Raw genomic sequence first — 20,251 nt, 5'->3', positions numbered from 1 at the left:
AGTATCTTCCCAGCAAGCATGCCAGATAAGGGGTCAAGATGTATAAGCTCTGTGCAGGGCCACAGGCTATACATGTAGTTTTATGGTTTACGAGGGAAAAGATAGCCACATAGAGCCGGAGAACTGCCCAGATTACATAGGGAGCGTTGACAAGATTGTGTGGGACTTGGTGTCACCCTTATTCGGAAAGGGGTACCATTTGTATGTGGACAATTATTACACGAGCGTGCCACTTTTTAGTCACTTGTTTGATCATCAGAATGGAGCATGTGGCACCGTGTGACCTAATCGCCAGGGCTTTCCATCTTAGGCTGGGGGAGAGAGCCTGCTTCAAGTGTAATAATTTGCTCGCTGTGAAGTGGAGGGATAATAAGAATATTTTCGTTCTTACCTCCCTTCATGCAGACACGACGATCCAAATTCCTACGGTGATTAGGGATGAGCCGAACACCCCCTGATTCGGTTCGCACCAGAACCTGCGAACGGACCGAAAGTTTGTGCGAACTTTAGAACCCCATTAAAGTCTATGGGACGCGAACGTTCGAAATCAAAAGGTCTAATTTTAAAGCCTAATATACAAAATATTGTCCTAAAATGGGTTTGGGGACCCGAGTCCTGCTCCAGGGGACATGTATCAATGCAAAAAAAAGTTTTAAAAACGTCCGTTTTTTCGGGAACAGTGATTTTAATGATGCTTAAAGTGAAAAAAAAAAGTGAAATATTCCTTTAAATAACATTACCTGGGGGGTGTCTGTAGTATGCCTGTGAAGTGTTTCCCATGCTTAGAACAGTCCATGCACAAAATTAAATTTTTAAAGGAATAAAAGTCATTTAAAACTACTCGTGGCTTTAATGTAATGTCGGATCCCGGCAATATGGATAAAAATCAGTGAGACAAACGGCATGGGTACCCCCCCCCCCCCCAGTTCATTACCAGGCCCTTTGGGTCTTGTATGGATATTAAGGGGAACTCCGCACTCAAATTAAAAAAAGGAAAGGCGTGGGACCCCCAGGCCCTATATACTCTGAACAGTAGTATACGGGCGGTGCAAACAAGACAGGGACTGTAGGTTTGCTGTTAAGTAGAATCTGTTTGTAATTTTGAACTGATACATTTTTAAAGTGTAGCTCCAGCCAAAAAATCTATTTTTAAGCTTTTTGGAAAACATAGGGAAGGGTTATCACCCCTGTAACATTTGTTTTGCTGTCTGTGCACCTATTTAGAAGATTTCACCTCACTTTCTGTCCCAATGACAAATGTTTTTTGACAATTTGGGGTTTTTAGTGAAACAAGGATTGGTGATAAAGCATCATTGGAGAGCAGACATGTTTTTCCCATATTAACTCTTACAGGAGAGAATTTCCCTTCCTAGGGGTAGATTTCATCTCACTTCCTGTTGTCTCCTTCTGTTTTCAAGTAGGAGTCATTTGTAAGTTGGATGTTTGAAAGTAGGGGCCTGCCCTATATACTCTGCAGAAATTGGGGCCTTAGGTGTTGGTGTTGCCGCAACACTGTAAGCCCTCACAGTTACTCTTGGTGGGCGCAGGAACGGGCCCTGCTGTGAAATATTAGATCAAGAATAGTGATTACATGCCATTGTTGAACAGTGGTAGAAAAATGTGGCCTTTGGTGGTGGTGCTGGTACCACAAAACTGTAAGTCCTCACAGTTACTCTTGGTGGGCACTAGAGCGGGCCCTGCTGTGAAATATTATATCAAGAATTGTAATTACATGCACCTGTTGAACAGGGGCAGAAAAATTGGGCCTTTGGTGGTGGTGGTTGTGGTGGTGTAGCCACAACGCTGTAAGCCCTAACAGTTACTCTTGGTGGGCGCAGGAATTAGATCAACAATTGTAATTACATGTCCCTGTTGAACAGGGGCAGAAAAATTGGGTTTTAGGCACTGGTGCCACAACTGACTGACCAAAGCCTCAGCAACACGTTGTCCAGGAGGACCAGGAAATTGTAACCTCCCAGGCTCTGGAAACGCGTTGCAGAAACCTTTCTGCAAGGCCTTCAGAAGATGTTTCATCCTCTGCTCCCTCTGCGATGGCAAGATAAGTTCCGCAACCTTACCCTTGTAACGTGGATCAAGGAGGGTTGCCAGCCAGTAATCATCATTCCCCTTGATACCACGAATACGATGATCCTTCCGCAGGCTTTTCAGGATCAGGGAGGCCATGCAGCGTAGGTTTGCTGAGGCATTCGGTCCAGAGTCTTCTGGTTCACTAAGGACGACATGATCCGCAGCCACTTCCTCCCAGCCACGTACAAGTCCATGGGTTTCTTCGGACTTTAAATGATCCCTTGAAGACTGCTGCTGATGCTGAGTGCCAGGCTCCACCTCCATGCTGACACAATCCTCCTCCTCCTCCTTGTCCTCTTGTGTGATCGGCGGGCACGCAGGAACACTGTCTGGATAAAGGGGGCCTTGAGAGCTAAGGAAGTCCTCCTCTTCCTCCCCCTGTTCTGCCTCAAGTGCCCTGTCTATTATTCCACGCAGCATGTGCTCCAACAGGTGGACAAGAGGGACAGTGTCAATGATGCATGCACTGTCACTGCTCACCATTCTCGTGGCCTCCTCAAATGGTGACAAGACAGTGCATACATTCCTGATCATAGCCCACTGGCATGGGGAAAAAAAAACAAGGTCCCCGACCCTGTCCTGGTGCCATAGTTGCATAGGTACTCATTGATGGCCCTCTGCTGCGTGTGCAGCTGCTGCAGCATGGCCAACGTTGAGTTCCACCTGGTGGGCATGTCACAGATTAGGTGGTTCTTGGGCAGGTTAAATTCCTTTTGGAGGTCAGCCAGCCGAGCACTGGCATTATATGACCTGCGGAAATGCACACAGACTTTCTTGGCCTGCCTCAGGACATCCTGTAAGCCCGGGTCCCTGCCCAAGAACCGCTGCACCACCAAGTTAAGGACATGTGCCAAACAGGGCACATGGGTCAGTTGTCCCTGTTGGATGGTGGAGAGGAGGTTGGTGCCATTGTTGCAAACCACCATACCTGGCTTAAGCTGGTGTGGCGTCAACCACCTCTGAATCTGCCCCTGCAGAGCTGACAGAATCTCTGCCCCAGTGTGGCTACTGTCCCCCAAGCACGCCAGCTCAAGCATCGCATGGCATCTTTTTGCCTGCGTGCTTGCGTAGCCCCTTGAATGCCTACGGAGCACAGCTGGTTACGAGGACAAATCGGCACAGTAAGAGGCCATGGAGGAAGAAGAAGAGGGGTGGAGGAGAGAGGTGTGGCAGAATCAACACTAGTAGAATTTTAGAAGCGTGGTGGCGGAACAACCTCCAACACTACTGCGCCCTGTCCTGCATCCTTCTCAGCTGCCAGAAGAGTCACCCAGTGCGTGGTGAAAGATAGGTAACGTCCCTGTCCATGCCTGCTGGAACAGCGAGGCCAAGACATTGCCTTCCATATGCCGGTAGAGAGCTGGAATCGCCTTCCATTAGAAAAAGTGGCTTTTTGGAACCTGCCACTGAGGAACCGCACATTCCACAAACTCACGGAAGGGGGCAGAGTCTACCAACTGAAAAGGCAGCAGTTAAAGTGCTAGCAATTTAGCCAAGCTAGCATTCAACCGCTGGGCATGTGGATGGCTGGGAGCGAACTTCTTTCGGCGGTGCAGCAGCTGGGGCAGGGAAATTTGCCTGGTACAATCTGACGTCGGTGTACCGATAGCAGATTGCCCACAAGTACTTGGCTGTGACACACCTAATTCTACACCTTCATTCCTCTCAGTGCAGGTTTCAGAGAGGACTGAAGGTATAGTGGGGTTGGAGATCCCAGCTGATGAGGAGCAAGGAGAGGTCTGCTTTGTTCTTTGGGGTGGGTCTTTTAGGTACGCTTGCCAACGAACTGCATGGCAGGTCGACATATGTCTGGTCAAGCATGTGGTGCCCAAGCGGGTGATGTTTTGGCCACGCGAGATACGCTTGAGACATATGTTACAAATAGCAGCGGTGGGATCTGATGCACTCGTCTCAAAAAAGGCCCACACCAAAGAACTTTTGGTATAACGCGCAGAGACAGCAGCGCCCTGCACATGCGGAGCTCTGCGGTGTGATGCAGTCGGTGTGCTGCCCTTAAGCTGGCCCCTGGAGGGCATCCTGCCTCGTTGATGTGCCTCCTCCTCCTCCTCTCTCCTATCAGGCACCCACGTGGAGTCAGTGACCTCATCATCCCTTCCCTCCTCATCACGGGAGCAAAGCTGGCAGTATGCTGCAGCTAGGGGAACATGACTGCCAGATTGTCGTCCTTCTTGGGCACCCCCTCTCTCTGGGCTCATGTTACTGCCTTCCTCTAGCTGGGTACCATCATTGGAGCCTTCAAAATGCTGGGCATCTGTCAGAGAGCTCACCTTGCTGGTCATGGGATTGGCCACCAGAGGGAGTGCCTGTGAGCAAGCCGGCCTATTTAAGTTTGTCAGGCACTCTGTTCAGTGCTGCCTGATCATCAGCTTCCTGTGCCGTAGTTCCTGTTTCCTGTCTTGTCTTCCTGTTTACCTGATCTCCTGACGACCCGGATTGCCCTTGGATTCCCCTGTTTGCTGCCTGTACCTGACCTTGGCCTGTTTGAATCCGCTTCTGCCTGCTCCTATTGTACCTTGCTGCCAGTCTGTTGCCGAACCCAGCCTGTCTCCTGACCATCCTGCTCAGTCTCATCGCCTGTGTTCCAGCCTGCACCTGCTGTTCATAGACTGCTATTCCACCAGCATCTGGACTCTAGTTCACAGGCTCTCATACCACTCCGCACTCCTGTGCTTCCTGTTACCTTACCAGGGGCCGCGAGTCAGACACGTAAGGGAGCCTACTCTCTACCCAAGCGGACTCACCGGTCTGGTAAGTAGGAGTCTGATAGCATCCTTCTGGAACATGTACCCAACACTGTGGTCAAACAGTTCGGGAGACTCCTCAGAAGGACATGGTGGGGCTAGGTAAGGAGTGACTGATGCCATTGAGCCGAGGCAAGAGGCCACGTTGGCAGCTGCTTTGCCAGACAAAGTACTCTGAGCCTGGGTGAGAGAGGATGAGGAGGATGAGGACGGCTTGGTCATCCACTTTACCAAGTCTTACGCATGTTGCGGCTCAACACGGCCATGTGTTTATGAGGATGCACCATCTCCACGACCATTACTGTTGCCTATAGACACAGAGCCTGCTTGCCCTCTTTTATTGGCTTGTGATTGTCTGCCTCTCCTTGTTGGCCTTCCAGACATACTAATGGCCTGCAGTGAGATGTAGCTGCACAAAGCTGGGATGTATATATATACTGATACTGCAGCTAGCAGAATCAACTACCTGCCTGTAGTATTAGTAGTGTGAGAACACCAGCAATTGTCTTCAGGTAGCTTTAGGTGCACACTGTGCAGAGGACACAGTACACTAACTGTAAATACTGCAGCTGCCTGCCTGTGGTACTAATAGGATCAGAAGAACACCACCAATTTTCTTCAGGTAGCTTTAGGTGCACACTGTGCAGAGGACACAGTACACTAACTGTAAATACTGCAGCTGCCTGCCTGTGGTATTAATAGGATCAGAACAGCAATTGTCAGCACCTTAATAGCAACTCAAGGTGGTATGGTGGCCTGGATTGGAGGGAGGGGCCGGATGTGGGCGTCAAGCTGGTTCCGATGCTGAGCCCGGGATGCGTGTCGACCTCCTCTCTGTGATGCGGGCTTAGGCTTCGGCTTCGCCCGCCTCGTGGCCCCCTCCACGGACCCCCTGTCCCCTGTCCCAGCGCCTGTGTCTCTCCGGGTTCATCCGATGTTAGGAAAACACTGCTGAGGTTCCCCTGAGCATGAGAGGCAAGATTCTATGGGTCTCCCCCAGCTGAGGCATCGGCATCGGGGAAAGCCGGCACTCTCCCGACCCGCCCACCCGCTGTGATAGCCTTCACCGCTGCACCTACAGTGTTTGGGAGCCCGGGAAACCGAGCCGTAAGCGGTCACACTTGCACAGCGGCAGGGTGACAGTGGAAGAAGCGGAGCGGGGGAAAGAGAGGAAGAGCGAAGGTAAGCAGCAGGAGGCGAGAGCCTGATGGGAGCCTGAGGTAACCGCCCACGGCCATCTAAGGGGTAAGTGAGATATAAGGAGACACGGTCTGCAACCTCCGGCACAATGGATGGATGAAAACCGGCAAGTAACTCAATTCTGATTGACTTTGACTTTCTAATATTGAAGGAGATTTTCTGTTTAACTGCCTAATGTTAACACACAAAGTTAAGTTAACTACCTGCAGATTACTGTCTGATTTTGATACTACAGGACGTGTGTGGCTTAGGATTTGACGTTCATATACCATCTCTGCTACACAAATCATATAAGCCATACACAATCCATACAAGCCATACAAGTTAAATACAAGCCATACACAAGTCACAGACCTGTCTTAAATTTGCCATAAACCTTCATATCAGCTATATAAACACTTTATATGGAAAGAAGTTGGACTGGGTTCTGCCCCACATGTGTGAAAATTGTGAACTAAAATGATTTGTGGGGGTACACCGGTAATGGTGAAGATAAGCCCACTGCAGTATACCTGGCGGTGAATACAAGGTATTGCTGCACTGACAACCGACAACTGTGAGGACGATTGGACTGCTGCATGGACTGATGAGCAGGCAAGACTGTGTGTTTGATGTAAAACTGACTACTGGCTACTGACTACTGGCTACTAGAAACAGGGACTTCCTTAGGATTATTTCTCAGCACTAACAGCAACTATAGGGGTATCTGTCCCTAGAGTCGCTAGCCTTGGAACTATCTACCTAAATACCCGGTTACAGGAGCATAGACTATAAGTGAGGACTAAAAGTCCGAACTTACACCTCCACTTCTGTACAACAGTGCCGTTCCGGTGAATAACCCACAAATTTCATCTTGCTTATTTTGTTTATAATATATACAGGAGCCTATCCCTAGACGGGGTAACATCAGTGGGAGCCTGCCCGGGATTGTGGTTAGAGGAGAGAGGGCAGGAGTGAGAGAGGGAGGAAGGGAGAAAAGGATAAAAAAAAAAAAACGGGGGGAAGAAAGAGTAGGAAGGGAGTGGGCTCCTGGGTTAGAGGCAGTAGTTGGGAAGACATGAGGGGCAAATCAACAAAGGGGATGGCAGCTAATCCGCCCAGAATAAGTGCAAGCCTGGGAACCATTAGAAAATACATGGTACAGGATAGTGGCAAAGAAAGCAAAATCCCGGAGTGCTTATCAAAGATGGGGACAAGAAGACAGTTGGCAGAAACAGACATCCATACTGCAAGTAGTGAGACACTGGAGGAAGAAACAATGGAATCCCAACAAGAAAAACAGCTACCAACAAAGGGTGAAATGGCAGAAATGTTTGTGAAGCTTGAAACTTCAATAAAAGGAGAAATAGATTCCCTACGCGAAGATATGAATCACATCCTAAAAAAGGGTGGAAGATGCAGAAGCAAGACTGGATAGGCAAGGAGACGAGTTAAAAGGGCTCAAGAACCAGATGGAAGAGATACTGAAAGAACAGAGAAATATATTGTACAGAATGGAAGACCGAGGGAACCGGAGCAGAAGGAAAAACCTCCGGATTAGAGGCCTACCAGAGACACAAGGAGAAAAAGAGGGCTTACAAGAAAAAATGGATGCGATCTTTGGGGGTATGATTACTCCACTTGATACAAGTAGTAAAATAAAGTTTGATAGAGTCCATAGGATTAGAAAGCCTGCAGAGATCAGTGGGGATGTCCCAAGAGATGTGATTGCAAGATTCCACAACTATCAAGAAAAAGAACAGATTAAGGCTTGCATGAAAAAGAACCAACAAGTGAAGTACGGAGAGACAAATCTGCATATATTTTCAGATCTGGCAGCAGAGACGCTGGCCAGGAGAAGAATTTTGAAACCTCTACTGGACCAGCTCAAATCACATGATGTTCAATATTCTTGGGGCTTCCCAGCCTGTCTAATTGGGCGCAAAGAAGGCCGTTCGGCAACCTTAAGATTCCCGGAAGAAACACAAAAATTCTGTAATCGCTTAGATGTTCCATTAGTAGAAGTTCCGGGTTGGTGGGAAAGAACAGTAAATAGAGATACTACTGAGGAACAGCAGGCCTGGAAACCAGTCTTTAAAATGAAACGATCAGAAATGAAGAAGTAATATACGTAAGGGAAATAGAAAAGTAGCATCAGACTATAATTATATTGAAGGGGACGCCGGTGGGGGTTGGGATGGACAGGCACGGGAAACCTCCAACTTTAGGGGGGAGTATTGGATCCAGGGACGATCACCCCGAGCTCCACCTCTAGGGGGACAACTGAGGGGCCGGGAGGAGTTGGTGGGGCCAAGGTTTTTTGGGTCATGGGGAGGCCGGTTACCCCCAACTAGGAAGGAGGGGGATGGGGGGGACGGGTAGGGGGAGGGGAGGGAGAGGGAGATGGGGGGAGGGGGGTAAGGGAGTGGTAGGGAAAGGGTGGGTGGGAGAAATAGGGGGGGTGGTACGGGGGGTGGGTGGTGGGAAGAGGGGGGCACGGGGGAGGTGGGTGGGAATGGGAACAAAATAATAGGGGCAAGGGCTTTCCTCTCCTGTTGTGGTATGGTAGAAAAATTTCCTTTATCCTTTTTTGAAAAATTTTAAGTAAGGATGTCAAGTCTAAATATACTTACTTATAATGTACATGGCCTGAACGCTCCCATAAAAAGGGCCAATATCATTAATGAATTAAAATTCCTTAAAGCAGACGTGGTACTGCTACAGGAGACCCATTTCTCCTTGTGTACAAACCATAGAATATTTTTCTAAAGATTACCCCCTATGGTACTATGGGGATTCCCCCATTAGTCGAGCAAAAGGAGTGGCCATAGGGTTTGCCAGGGGGGTAAGGTTTGACCTCAAAGAGAGAAAGACAGACCCCGAAGAGCGCTATTTATTCCTGAGAGGAAAATTGAATGGAGTCGAGTCCATCCTGGCAAACATATATGGCCCAAACAAAAACCCTATTGGCTCCCTATTGAAAGTAATAGTAGAGTTAATGGAATTCAAGAAAGGGGGGGTCATAATCGCGGGGGATTTCAATTTTGGGTTGGAGCCAATGAAGGATAGTACGTCGCGTGCACAGGAGACTGGAATGGGATGGAGGAACAAATTAAAAAAGATACTGCACCAATATCAACTGGTTAACGTCTGGAGGTTACAGCACTCTAAAATAAGAGATTATACATTCCACTCTCCTGTCCATGCGACGTACTCCAGATTGGATTTCTTTCTGATAGAGCACAGGCTATTAGAGATTGTTGTTAGTACAAACATTGGTATAATGACTTTCTCTGACCATGCGCCGGTGACGTTGCAACTGAAGATAGGAGAGTACCACAAAAGAAGTAACTTGTGGAGATTAAATGAAGAACTATTACATGATAAAGCAATAGAAGAGCGAATGAAAAAAGAATTAGAGCAGTTTTTCAAAGAAAACAATACGGAGGGTATATAAGAAACCACGGTATGGGAGGCCCATAAGGCCTACATAAGAGGTATTTTGATAATGGCTGGGTCAGAGAAGAAAAAGAGTACTAGGGAAAATACAATAGCCCTGAGTAAAGAAATTAATAAATTAGAACAGTTGCATAAGAATAAGAGCGAAATCCTATTAACCACTTGACGACCGCCTCACGCCGATGTACGTCGGCAAGGCGGCACGGACAGGCAAAATCACGTACATGTACGTGATTTGTCTTCCGCGGGTGGGGGGTCCGATCGGACCCCCCGGGTGCCCGAGGCGGTCGTCGTTTGTCCCACGGCGATCGGAGGTGAGGGGGAGGCCATCCGTTCGTGGCCCCCCCCTCGCAATCGCCGCCGGCCAATCGAATCGTTCCTTTGCTGCTGTATGCTATACAGCAGCAAAGGAAATGATGTCATCTCTCCTCGGGTCGGTAATTTCCGTTCCGGCCCGAGGAGAGAAGACAGGTATGTGAGTGCACAACACTACACACACACACAGTAGAACATGCCAGGCACACAAAACACCCCGATCCCCCCCCCCGATCCCCCCCCAATCACCCCCCCCCCCCCGTCACAAACTGACACCAGCAGTTTTTTTTTTTTTTCTGATTACTGCATTGGTGTCAGTTTGTGACAGTTACAGTGTTGGGACAGTTAGTATTACCCCCCTGTAGGTCTAGGATACCCCCCTAACCCCCCCTAATAAAGTTTTAACCCCTTGATCACCCCCTGTCACCAGTGTCGCTAAGCGATCATTTTTCTGATCGCTGTATTAGTGTCGCTGGTGACGCTAGTTAGGGACGTAAATATTGAGGTTCGCCGTCAGCGTTTTATAGCGACAGGGACCCCCATATACTACCGAATAAATGTTTTAACCCCTTGATGGCCCCCTAGTTAACCCTTTCACCACTGATCACCGTATAACTGTTACGGTTGACGCTGGTTAGTTTGTTTATTTTTTATAGTGTCAGGGCACCCGCCGCTTATTACCGAATAAAGGTTTAGCCCCCTGATCGCCCGGCGGTGATATGCGTCGCCCCAGGCAGCATCAGATTAGCGCCAGTACCGCTAACACCCACGCACGCAGCATACGTCTCCCTTAGTGGTATAGTATCTGATCGGATCAATATCTGATCCGATCAGATCTATACTAGCGTCCCCAGCAGTTTAGGGTTCCCAAAAACGCAGTGTTAGCGGGATCAGCCCAGATACCTGCTAGCACCTGCGTTTTGCCCCTCCGCCCAGCCCACCCAAGTGCAGTATCGATCGATCACTGTCACTTACAAAACACTAAACGCATAACTGCAGCGTTCGCAGAGTCAGGCCTGATCCCTGCGATCGCTAACAGTTTTTTTTGGTAGCATTTTGGTGAACTGGCAAGCACCAGCCCCAGGCAGCGTCAGGTTAGCGCCAGTATCGCTAACACCCACGCACGCACCGTACACCTCCCTTAGTGGTATAGTATCTGAACGGATCAATATCTGGTCCGATCAGATCTATACTAGCGTCCCCAGCAGTTTAGGGTTCCCAAAAACGCAGTGTTAGCGGGATCAGCCCAGATACCTGCTAGCACCTGCGTTTTGCCCCTCCGCCCGGCCCAGCCCAGCACACCCAAGTGCAGTATCGATCGATCACTGACACTTACAAAACACTAAATGCATAACTGCAGCGTTCGCAGAGTCAGGCCTGATCCCTGCGATCGCTAACAGTTTTTTTGGTAGTATTTTGGTGAACTGGCAAGCACCAGCCCCAAGCAGCGTCAGATTAGCGCCAGTACGGCTAACACCCACGCACGCAGCATACGCCTCCCTTAGTGGTATAGTATCTGAACGGATCAATATCTGATCCGATCAGATCTATACTGGCGTCCCCAGCAGTTCAGGGTTCCCAAAAACGCAGTGTTAGCGGGATCAGCCCAGATACCTGCTAGCACCTGCATTTTGCCCCTCCGCCCGGCCCAGCCCACCCAAGTGCAGTATCGATCGATCACTGTCACTTACAAAACACTTAACGCATAACTGCAGCGTTCGCAGAGTCAGGCCTGATCCCTGCGATGGCTAACAGTTTTTTTGGTAGCTTTTTATTGAACTGGCAAGCGCCAGCGGCCTAGTACACCCCGGTCGTAGTCAAACCAGCACTGCAGTAACACTTGGTGACGTGGCGAGTCCCATAAGTGCAGTTCAAGCTGGTGAGGTGGCAAGCACAAGTAGTGTCGCGCTGCCACCAAGAAGACAAACACAGTCCCGTTGTGCCCATAATGCCCTTCCTGCTGCATTCGCCAATCCTAATTGGGAACCCACCGCTTCTGCAGCGCCCGTACTTCCCCCATTCACATCCCCAACCAAATGCAGTCGGCTGCATGAGAGGCATTTTCTTGATGTCCTCCCGAGTACCCCTACCCAACGAACCCCCCCAAAAAAGATGTTGTGTCTGCAGCAAGCGCGGATATAGGCGTGACACCCGCTATTATTGTCCCTCCTGTCCTGACAATGCTGGTCTTTGCATTGGTGAATGTTTTGAACGCTACCATTCACTAGTTGAGTATTAGCGTAGGGTACAGCATTGCACAGACTAGGCACACTTTCAGAGGGTCTCCCAAGATGCCATCGCATTTTGAGAGACCCGAACCTGGAACCGGTTACCGTTATAAAAGTTAGTTACAAAAAAAGTGTAAAAAAAAAAAAAAATATATAAAATAAAAAAAAATAGTTGTCGTTTCATTGTTCTCTTTCTCTCTATTCTCTCTCTCTATTGTTCTGCTCTTTTTTACTGTATTCTATTCTGCAATGTTTTATTGTTATTATGTTTTATCATGTTTGCTTTTCAGGTATGCAATTTTTTATACTTTACCGTTTACTGTGCTTTATTGTTAACCATTTTTTTGTCTTCAGGTACGCCATTCACGACTTTGAATGGTTATACCAGAATGATGCCTGCAGGTTTAGGTATCATCTTGGTATCATTCTTTTCAGCCAGCGGTCGGCTTTCATGTAAAAGCAATCCTAGCGGCTAATTAGCCTCTAGACTGCTTTTACAAGCTGTGGGAGGGAATGCCCCCCCCCCACCGTCTTCCGTGTTTTTCTCTGGCTCTCCTGTCTCAACAGGGAACCTGAGAATGCAGCCGGTGATTCAGCCAGCTGACCATAGAGCTGATCAGAGACCAGAGTGGCTCCAAACATCTATATGGCCTAAGAAACCGGAAGCTACGAGCATTTTATGACTTAGATTTCGCCGGATGTAAATAGCGCCATTGGGAAATTGGGGAAGCATTTTATCACACCGATCTTGGTGTCGTCAGATGCTTTGAGGGCAGAGGAGAGATCTAGGGTCTAATAGACCCCAATTTTTTCAAAAAAGAGTACCTGTCACTACCTATTGCTATCATAGGGGATATTTACATTCCCCGAGATAACAATAAAAATGATTAAAAAAAAAAAAAAAATGAAAGGAACAGTTTAAAAATAAGATAAAAAAGCAAAAAAATAATAAAGAAAAAAAAAAAAAAAAGCACCCCTGTCGCCCCCTGCTCTCGCGCTAAGGCGAACGCAAGCGTCGGTCTGTCGTCAACGTAAACAGCAATTGCACCATGCATGTGAGGTATCGCCGCAAAGGTCAGATCGAGGGCAGTAATTTTTGCAGTAGACCTCTTCTGTAAATCTAAAGTGGTAACCTGTAAAGGCTTTTAAAGGCTTTTAAAAATGTATTTATTTTGTTGCCACTGCACGTTTGTGCGCAATTTTAAAGCATGTCATGTTTGGTATCCATGTACTCGGCCTAAGATTATCTTTTTTATTTCATCAAACATTTGGGCAATATAGTGTGTTTTAGTGCATTAAAATTAAAAAAAGTGTGTTTTTTCCCCAAAAAATGCGTTTGAAAAATCGCTGCGCAAATACTGTGTGAAAAAAAAAAATGAAACACCCACCATTTTAATCTGTAGGGCATTTGCTTTAAAAAAATATATAATGTTTGGGGGTTCAAAGTAATTTTTTTGCAAAAAAAAATAACTTTTTCATGTAAACAATGAGTGTCAGAAAGGGCTTTGTCTTCAAGTGGTTAGAAGAGTGAGTGATGTGTGACATAAGCTTCTAAATGTTGTGCATAAAATGCCAGGACAGTTCAAAACCCCCCCAAATGACCCCATTTTGGAAAGTAGACACCCCAAGCTATTTGCTGAGAGGCATGTCGAGTCCATGGAATATTTTATATTGCGACACAAGTTGCGGGAAAGAGACAATTTTTTTTTTTTTTTGCACAAAGTTGTCACTAAATGATATATTGCTCAAACATGCCATGGGAATATGTGAAATTACACCCCAAAATACATTCTGCTGCTTCTCCTGAGTACGGGGATACCACATGTGTGAGACTTTTTGGGAGCCTAGCCGCGTACGGGACCCCGAAAACCAAGCACCGCCTTCAGGCTTTCTAAGGGCGTGAATTTTTGATTTCACTCTTCACTGCCTATCACAGTTTCAGAGGCCATGGAAAGCCCAGGTGGCACAAAACCCCCCCAAATGACCCCATTTTGGAAAGTAGACACCCAAAGCTATTTGCTGAGAGGTATAGTGAGTATTTTGCAGACCTCACTTTTTGTCACAAAGTTTTGAAAATTGAAAAAAGAAAAAAAAAATGTTTTTTCTTGTCTTTCTTCATTTTCAAAAACAAATGAGAGCTGCAAAATACTCACCATGCCTCTCAGCAAATAGCTTGGGGTGTCTACTTTCCAAAATGGGGTCATTTGGGGGGGTTTTGTGCCACCTGGGCATTCCATGGCCTCCAAAACTGTGATAGGCAGTGAAGAGTGAAATCAAAACTTTTCACCCTTAGAAATCCTGAAGGCGGTGATTGGATTTCGGGGCCCCGTACGCGGCTAAGCTCCCAAAAAGTCCCACACATGTGGTATCCCCATACTCAGGAGAAGCAGCTAAATGTATTTTGGGGTGCAATTCCACATATGCCCATGGCCTGTGTGAGCAATATATCATTTAGTGACAACTTTGTGCAAAAAAAAAAAAAAAGTGTCACTTTCCTGCAACTTGTGTCAAAATATAAAATATTCCATGGACTCAATATGCCTCTCAGCAAATAGCTTGGGGTGTCTACTTTCCAAAATGGGGTCATTTGGGGGGGTTTTGTGCCACCTGGGCATTCCATGGCCTCCGAAACTGTGATAGGCAGTGAAGAGTGAAATCAAAAATTTACACCCTTAGAAATCCTGAAGGCGGTGCTTGGTTTTCGGGGTACCGTACGTGGCTAGGCTCCCAAAAAGTCCCACACATGTGGTATCCCCATACTCAGGAGAAGCAGCTGAATGTATTTTGGGGTGCAATTCCACATAGGCCCATGGCCTGTGTGAGCAATATATCATTTAGTGACAACTTTTTGTAAATATTTTTTTTTTTTTGTCATTATTCAATCACTTGGGACAAAAAAAATAAATATTCAATGGGTTCAACATGCCTCTCAGCAATTTCCTTGGGGTGTCTACTTTCCAAAATGGGGTCATTTGGGGGGGGTTTGTACTGCCCTGCCATTTTAGCACCTCAAGAAATGACATAGGCAGTCATAAACTAAAAGCTGTGTAAATTACAGAAAATGTACCCTAGTTTGTAGACGCTATAACTTTTGCGCAAACCAATAAATATACGCTTATTGACATTTTTTTTACCAAAGACATGTGGCCGAATACATTTTGGCCTAAATGTATGACTAAAATTTAGTTTATTGGATTTTTTTTATAACAAAAAGTAGAAAATATCGTTTTTTTTCAAAATTTTCGGTCTTTTTCCGTTTATAGCGCAAAAAATAAAAACTGCAGAGGTGATCAAATACCATCAAAAGAAAGCTCTATTTGTGGGAAGAAAAGGACGCAAATTTCGTTTGGGTACAGCATTGCATGACCGCGCAATTAGCAGTTAAAGCGACGCAGTGCCAAATTGGAAAAAGACCTCTGGTCCTTAGGCAGCATAATGGTCCAGGGCTCAAGTGGTTAAAACTTAGCCGAAAAAGGGAGGAGATGAGAGAACTCATAGAGCAAGAAACACGAACGACCTATAACATCGTAAAAAGAGAAAGTTATCAATATTGGAATAAGCCCAGGAAATATCTGGCGCAGGTATTAGCGAAAAAAAAAGCTGCTAACTATATTGACAAAATACAAACAAGTACAGGGGAATTTGTACATAAAACAGCAGAAATTGCAAAGACGTATCAAGAGTATTACAGGAGTTTATATTCCATTAAGAAGCAGGGTACTAAAGAAGAGGCTGAGCGGAAACAGGAAAAAATAAAAGCCTATCTGAGAGGGATCAGTCTAAATAAAATTTCAGAGGACCAATTTAGCCACCTAGAAGCCCCTATCACAGAGGAAGAGATAACAAAAGTCCTGCGGGGAAAAGTCCTGGACCGGATGGCCTGACGATACTTTATTATAAAAAATTTAAAGATATCCTAATTCCAAAAATGTGTTCCTATATGAATGGGATTGGGGAGAAGTGGGCCTTCCGTAAAGAAGCCTTAGAGGCTACCATTGCTGTCATCCCGAAAGAAGGGAAAGATGGAACATTATGTTCCAGCTACAGACCTATTTCTCTCCTAAATCTGGATACTAAGATATTTGCAAAAATTCTCGCTGGAAGGATGAAAAAAATAATGCAGAATATAATACACCCAGACCAGGTAGGCTTCGTCCCCGGAAGGGAGGGGAGAGACAACGGAACCAGAACCTTGCTAGCAATACAGAAGATGGACAGAGGGGCCCCAGGACTACTCCTGTCGATTGATGCTGAGAAAGCTTTTGACAGGTTAGACTGGGGCCTTATGCAGGGTACCTGGGAAGAAATAGGGTTGGGAGCGAAAATGATAGAACGTATAAAGGCACTATATAACAGACCCACAGCAAGGGTAAAGGTAAACGGGACAGTCTCAGCACCGTTCGAAATGTTCAACGGAACGAGACAGGGGTGCCCACTCTCCCCCCTGCTGTTTGTGCTGGCTCTGGAACCCCTTCTAATCAGGATAAGACAGAACCCAGACATTTGGGGGGTAAAGGTAGGGGAGGAAATTCATAAACTAGCGGCATATGCGGATGACATATTGTTCTATATAACCCGCCCCACGATAACTCTCCCAAATTTAATGAAAGCCCTAAAAGAATACGGTGAGATATCCAACTTCAAGATGAATTTGGCTAAATCTGAGACCTTAAATTTCAATACATCAAAAAAGGAAGAACTTATACCTCAAAAAAACTTTCCATTTGCATGGGGTAAAAAAGAAATGAAGTACCTAGGAATTAAGATAACCAAATCTAGTGCAAGACTATATCAAGTAAACTTCCTCCCTTTAATGAACGATATCAAAGCAGAGTTAAACAGAATAATATCAGGACAAATATCCTGGAGGGGAAGAATTAATATTTTTAAAATGGTTATCCTGCCTAAAATTATGTATAAAATGCAGATGCTTCCGATCTCACTCCCAGAGGTTTTTTTTTAAAGCATTACAAAAGATGTTTTTAAGATTTGTTTGGAGAAGGAAAAAAGCACAAAGTTTGACACAGTTAACTAAATATAAGACAAGAGGGGGCTGGGGTGCACCATATATTAGAAACTACCATAATGCTATAGTACTGTCATGGATAGTAGAATGGGTAAAAGAAAATAAAGAAAAGAGATGGGTTAAGATGGAAAGCACAAGCACAGCTAAATTGGGTAAAATAATTTGGATCCCTGCACGATATAGAATGCTCAGCAACGACACAAACAACATCACTAGAAATGCACTAAAAATATGGGACAATCTACATAAAAGGGAAAAATGGGAATACAACTCACCCCTAATACCATTAACAAACACAGAATATTTTACTCCAGGAATAGAGGCATTGTTTGGAAAATGGATAATACGGGAGAATGCACAACTGAAAGATATTATGGAGCAAGGAAAAATTTACACTTATCATGAACTAAAAAACAAATGGGAGTGGAAATCGATAGATGAATGGCAGTATAACCAATTGAAACACTTCACGGAGTCTTTGCCCCAGCCCATTAGAACCAAGGCAAATTTACTCCCCTTAGAGAAAATCTGTGTAGATAAGGGAAGGAAGAGGGTGATTTCAAGGATCTGTAGAGTGCTTATGGAAAGGATAGTGCCAGAGATACCACTGTATATTGAAAAATGGGAAAAGGAACTCGGAACATCTGTGAAAAAAGAGGAACATAGAGGAGGAATAGAGAGAGGTGACCTGAAGTGCGATTGGTAGAGGGGGGTATTTGGGGGTGGGTGGGGGGTGGGTGGGTGGGGGCTGGACGGGTAGGGTGTGGGGATTGGGTTGTTTGTCTTTGGGTATAAATGTATTTAGTCGTATTAATCATACAAGTATATGGGTGTTAGGGTAGTTTTTACCATGCTAAATGTGAAATGTTTTGATACAGACAAAAATTAATAAAGAGATTAAAAGATAAAAGCTACTATGATGTGACATGTGATGGGACAAAAATGAACTTTAATGGTGAATTTTAAGTATCCCAAAAGAACTTACTGAAGTAGCTAAAAAAAAAAAAAAAAAAAACAGCAATTGTCTTCAGGTAGCTTTAAGTGCACACTGTGCAGAGGACGCACTACACTAACTGTAAATACTACAGCTGCCTGCCTGTGGTACTAATAGGAACACATCTGGCACTGCAGGATCTGAGTCCATGGCGGCGTAGTGTGTTACTGATGTTACTGTGTGTTACTGATGTTACTGATGTGGTACTGATGGTAGCCTTTGTTACGTTGGCCCCAGCTCTCTGCGGGTCATTCACTAGGTCCCCTCGTGTGGTCCTGGGATTTTTGCTTACCGTTCTTGTGATCATTTTGACCCCACGGGGTGAGATCTTGCGTGGAGCCCCAGATTGAGGGAGATTATCAGTGTTCTTGTATGTCTTTCATTTTCTAATTATTGCTCCCTCAGTTGATTTCTTCATACCAAGCTGCTTGCCTATTGCAGATTCAGTCTTCCCAAACTGGTGCAGGTCTACAATTTTGTTTCTGGTGTCCTTTGACAGCTCTTTAGTCTTCAACATGGTGGAGTTTGGCGTTTGACTGTTTCAGGTTGTGGACAGGTGTCTTTTATACTGATAACAAGTTCAAACAGGTGCCATTAATACAGGTAATGAGTGGAGGACAGAGGAGCCTCTTAAAGAAGAAGATACAGGTCTGTGAGAGCCAGAAATCTTGATTTATTGTAGGTGACCAAATACTTATTTTCCACCATAATTTGCAAATAAATTCTTTCTGGATTTGTTTCCACATTTTGTCTCTCATAGTTGAGGTATACCTATGATGACAATTACAGGCCTCTCTCATCTTTTTAAGTGGGAGAACTTGCACAATTGGTGGCTGACCAAATACTTTTTTGCCCCACTGTATATATACACACACACACACAACACCTAGGATGCATATATATATACACAATACACTGTAAGTGCAGCTAACTGACTCGCCTGCCTACTCTAACTTAAATAAAATGACACTGTCTCTCTGTCTATCTCTCCGCCGCTGCAACACACTACACAAGGCCGCCATGCAGGTGGCCTTATATAGTGTGTGGCGTGTACCAAACCCCCTGAGCCATAATTGGCCAAAGCCACCCTGGCTTTGGCCAATTACGGCTCTCTGTACAGACGGCGCTCTGATTGGCCAAGCATGCGGGTCATAGTGCATGCTTGGCCAATCATCAGCCAGCAATGCACTGCGTTGCTGCAGTGAATTATGGGCCGTGACATGCCACTCGAATTTGGCGCGAACAGCCCAACAGGTGATGTTCGAGTCGAACATGGATTCGACTCGAATTCGAAGCTCATCCTTAATGGTGACTGGTGTTGTGGAGAAACCCCTCTATTTCCACAAATATAACCAAAATATGGGAGGGGTGGAACTCAACGACCAGTTGTTGGCGCCGTACCTAGTTGCCTGTAAGGCCAGACGCTGGTACAAGAAAGTGTCTATTTCAATTGGCTTTGCTTAACGTTTATGTGCTATACAGAGCTTCAGGATGGACTAGATCCTTCCTTAAATTCCAGGAAGAGATTGTCATAGCCCTTCTGTTTCCAGACGGTTCTCCACCTCTCCTTCCCAATCCAAATGCAGTAAGTCGGCTGCATGAGAGGCATTTTCCTTATGTCCTCCCAAGCACCCCTACCCAACGAGCCCCCCAAAGAAGATGTTGTGTCCGCAGCAAGCGCGGATATAGGCGTGACACCCGCTATTATTGTCCCTCCTGTCCTGACAATCCTGGTCTTTGCATTGGTGAATGTTTTGAATGCTACCATACACTAGTTGAGTATTCGCATAGGGTACAGCACTGCACAGAGTAGGACACACTTTCACAGGGTCTCCCAAGATGCCATCGTATTTTGAAAGACCCGAACCTGGAACCATTACAGTTACAACAGTTATGCCCTGTACACACAGTTGGACATTGATCGGACATTCCGACAACAAAATCCATGGATTTTTTCAGATGGATGTTGGCTCAAACTTGTCTTGCATACACACAGTCACACAAAGTTGCCGGAAAATCTGATTGTTCTGAGCGCAGTGACGTAAAACACGTACGTCAGGACTATAAACGGGGAAGTAGCCAATAGCTTTCGCCTCTTAATTTATTCTGAGCATGCATGGCACTTTGTGCGTCGGATTTGTGTTCGGAAAATTTTATAGCAAGCTCTCAAACTTTGTGTGTCAGAAATTCCGATGGAAAA

Source organism: Aquarana catesbeiana, linkage group LG02, assembly GCF_042186555.1.
Source record: "Aquarana catesbeiana isolate 2022-GZ linkage group LG02, ASM4218655v1, whole genome shotgun sequence".
Lineage (NCBI taxonomy): Eukaryota > Metazoa > Chordata > Amphibia > Anura > Ranidae > Aquarana > Aquarana catesbeiana.
This window is presented reverse-complemented; position numbering follows the sequence as displayed.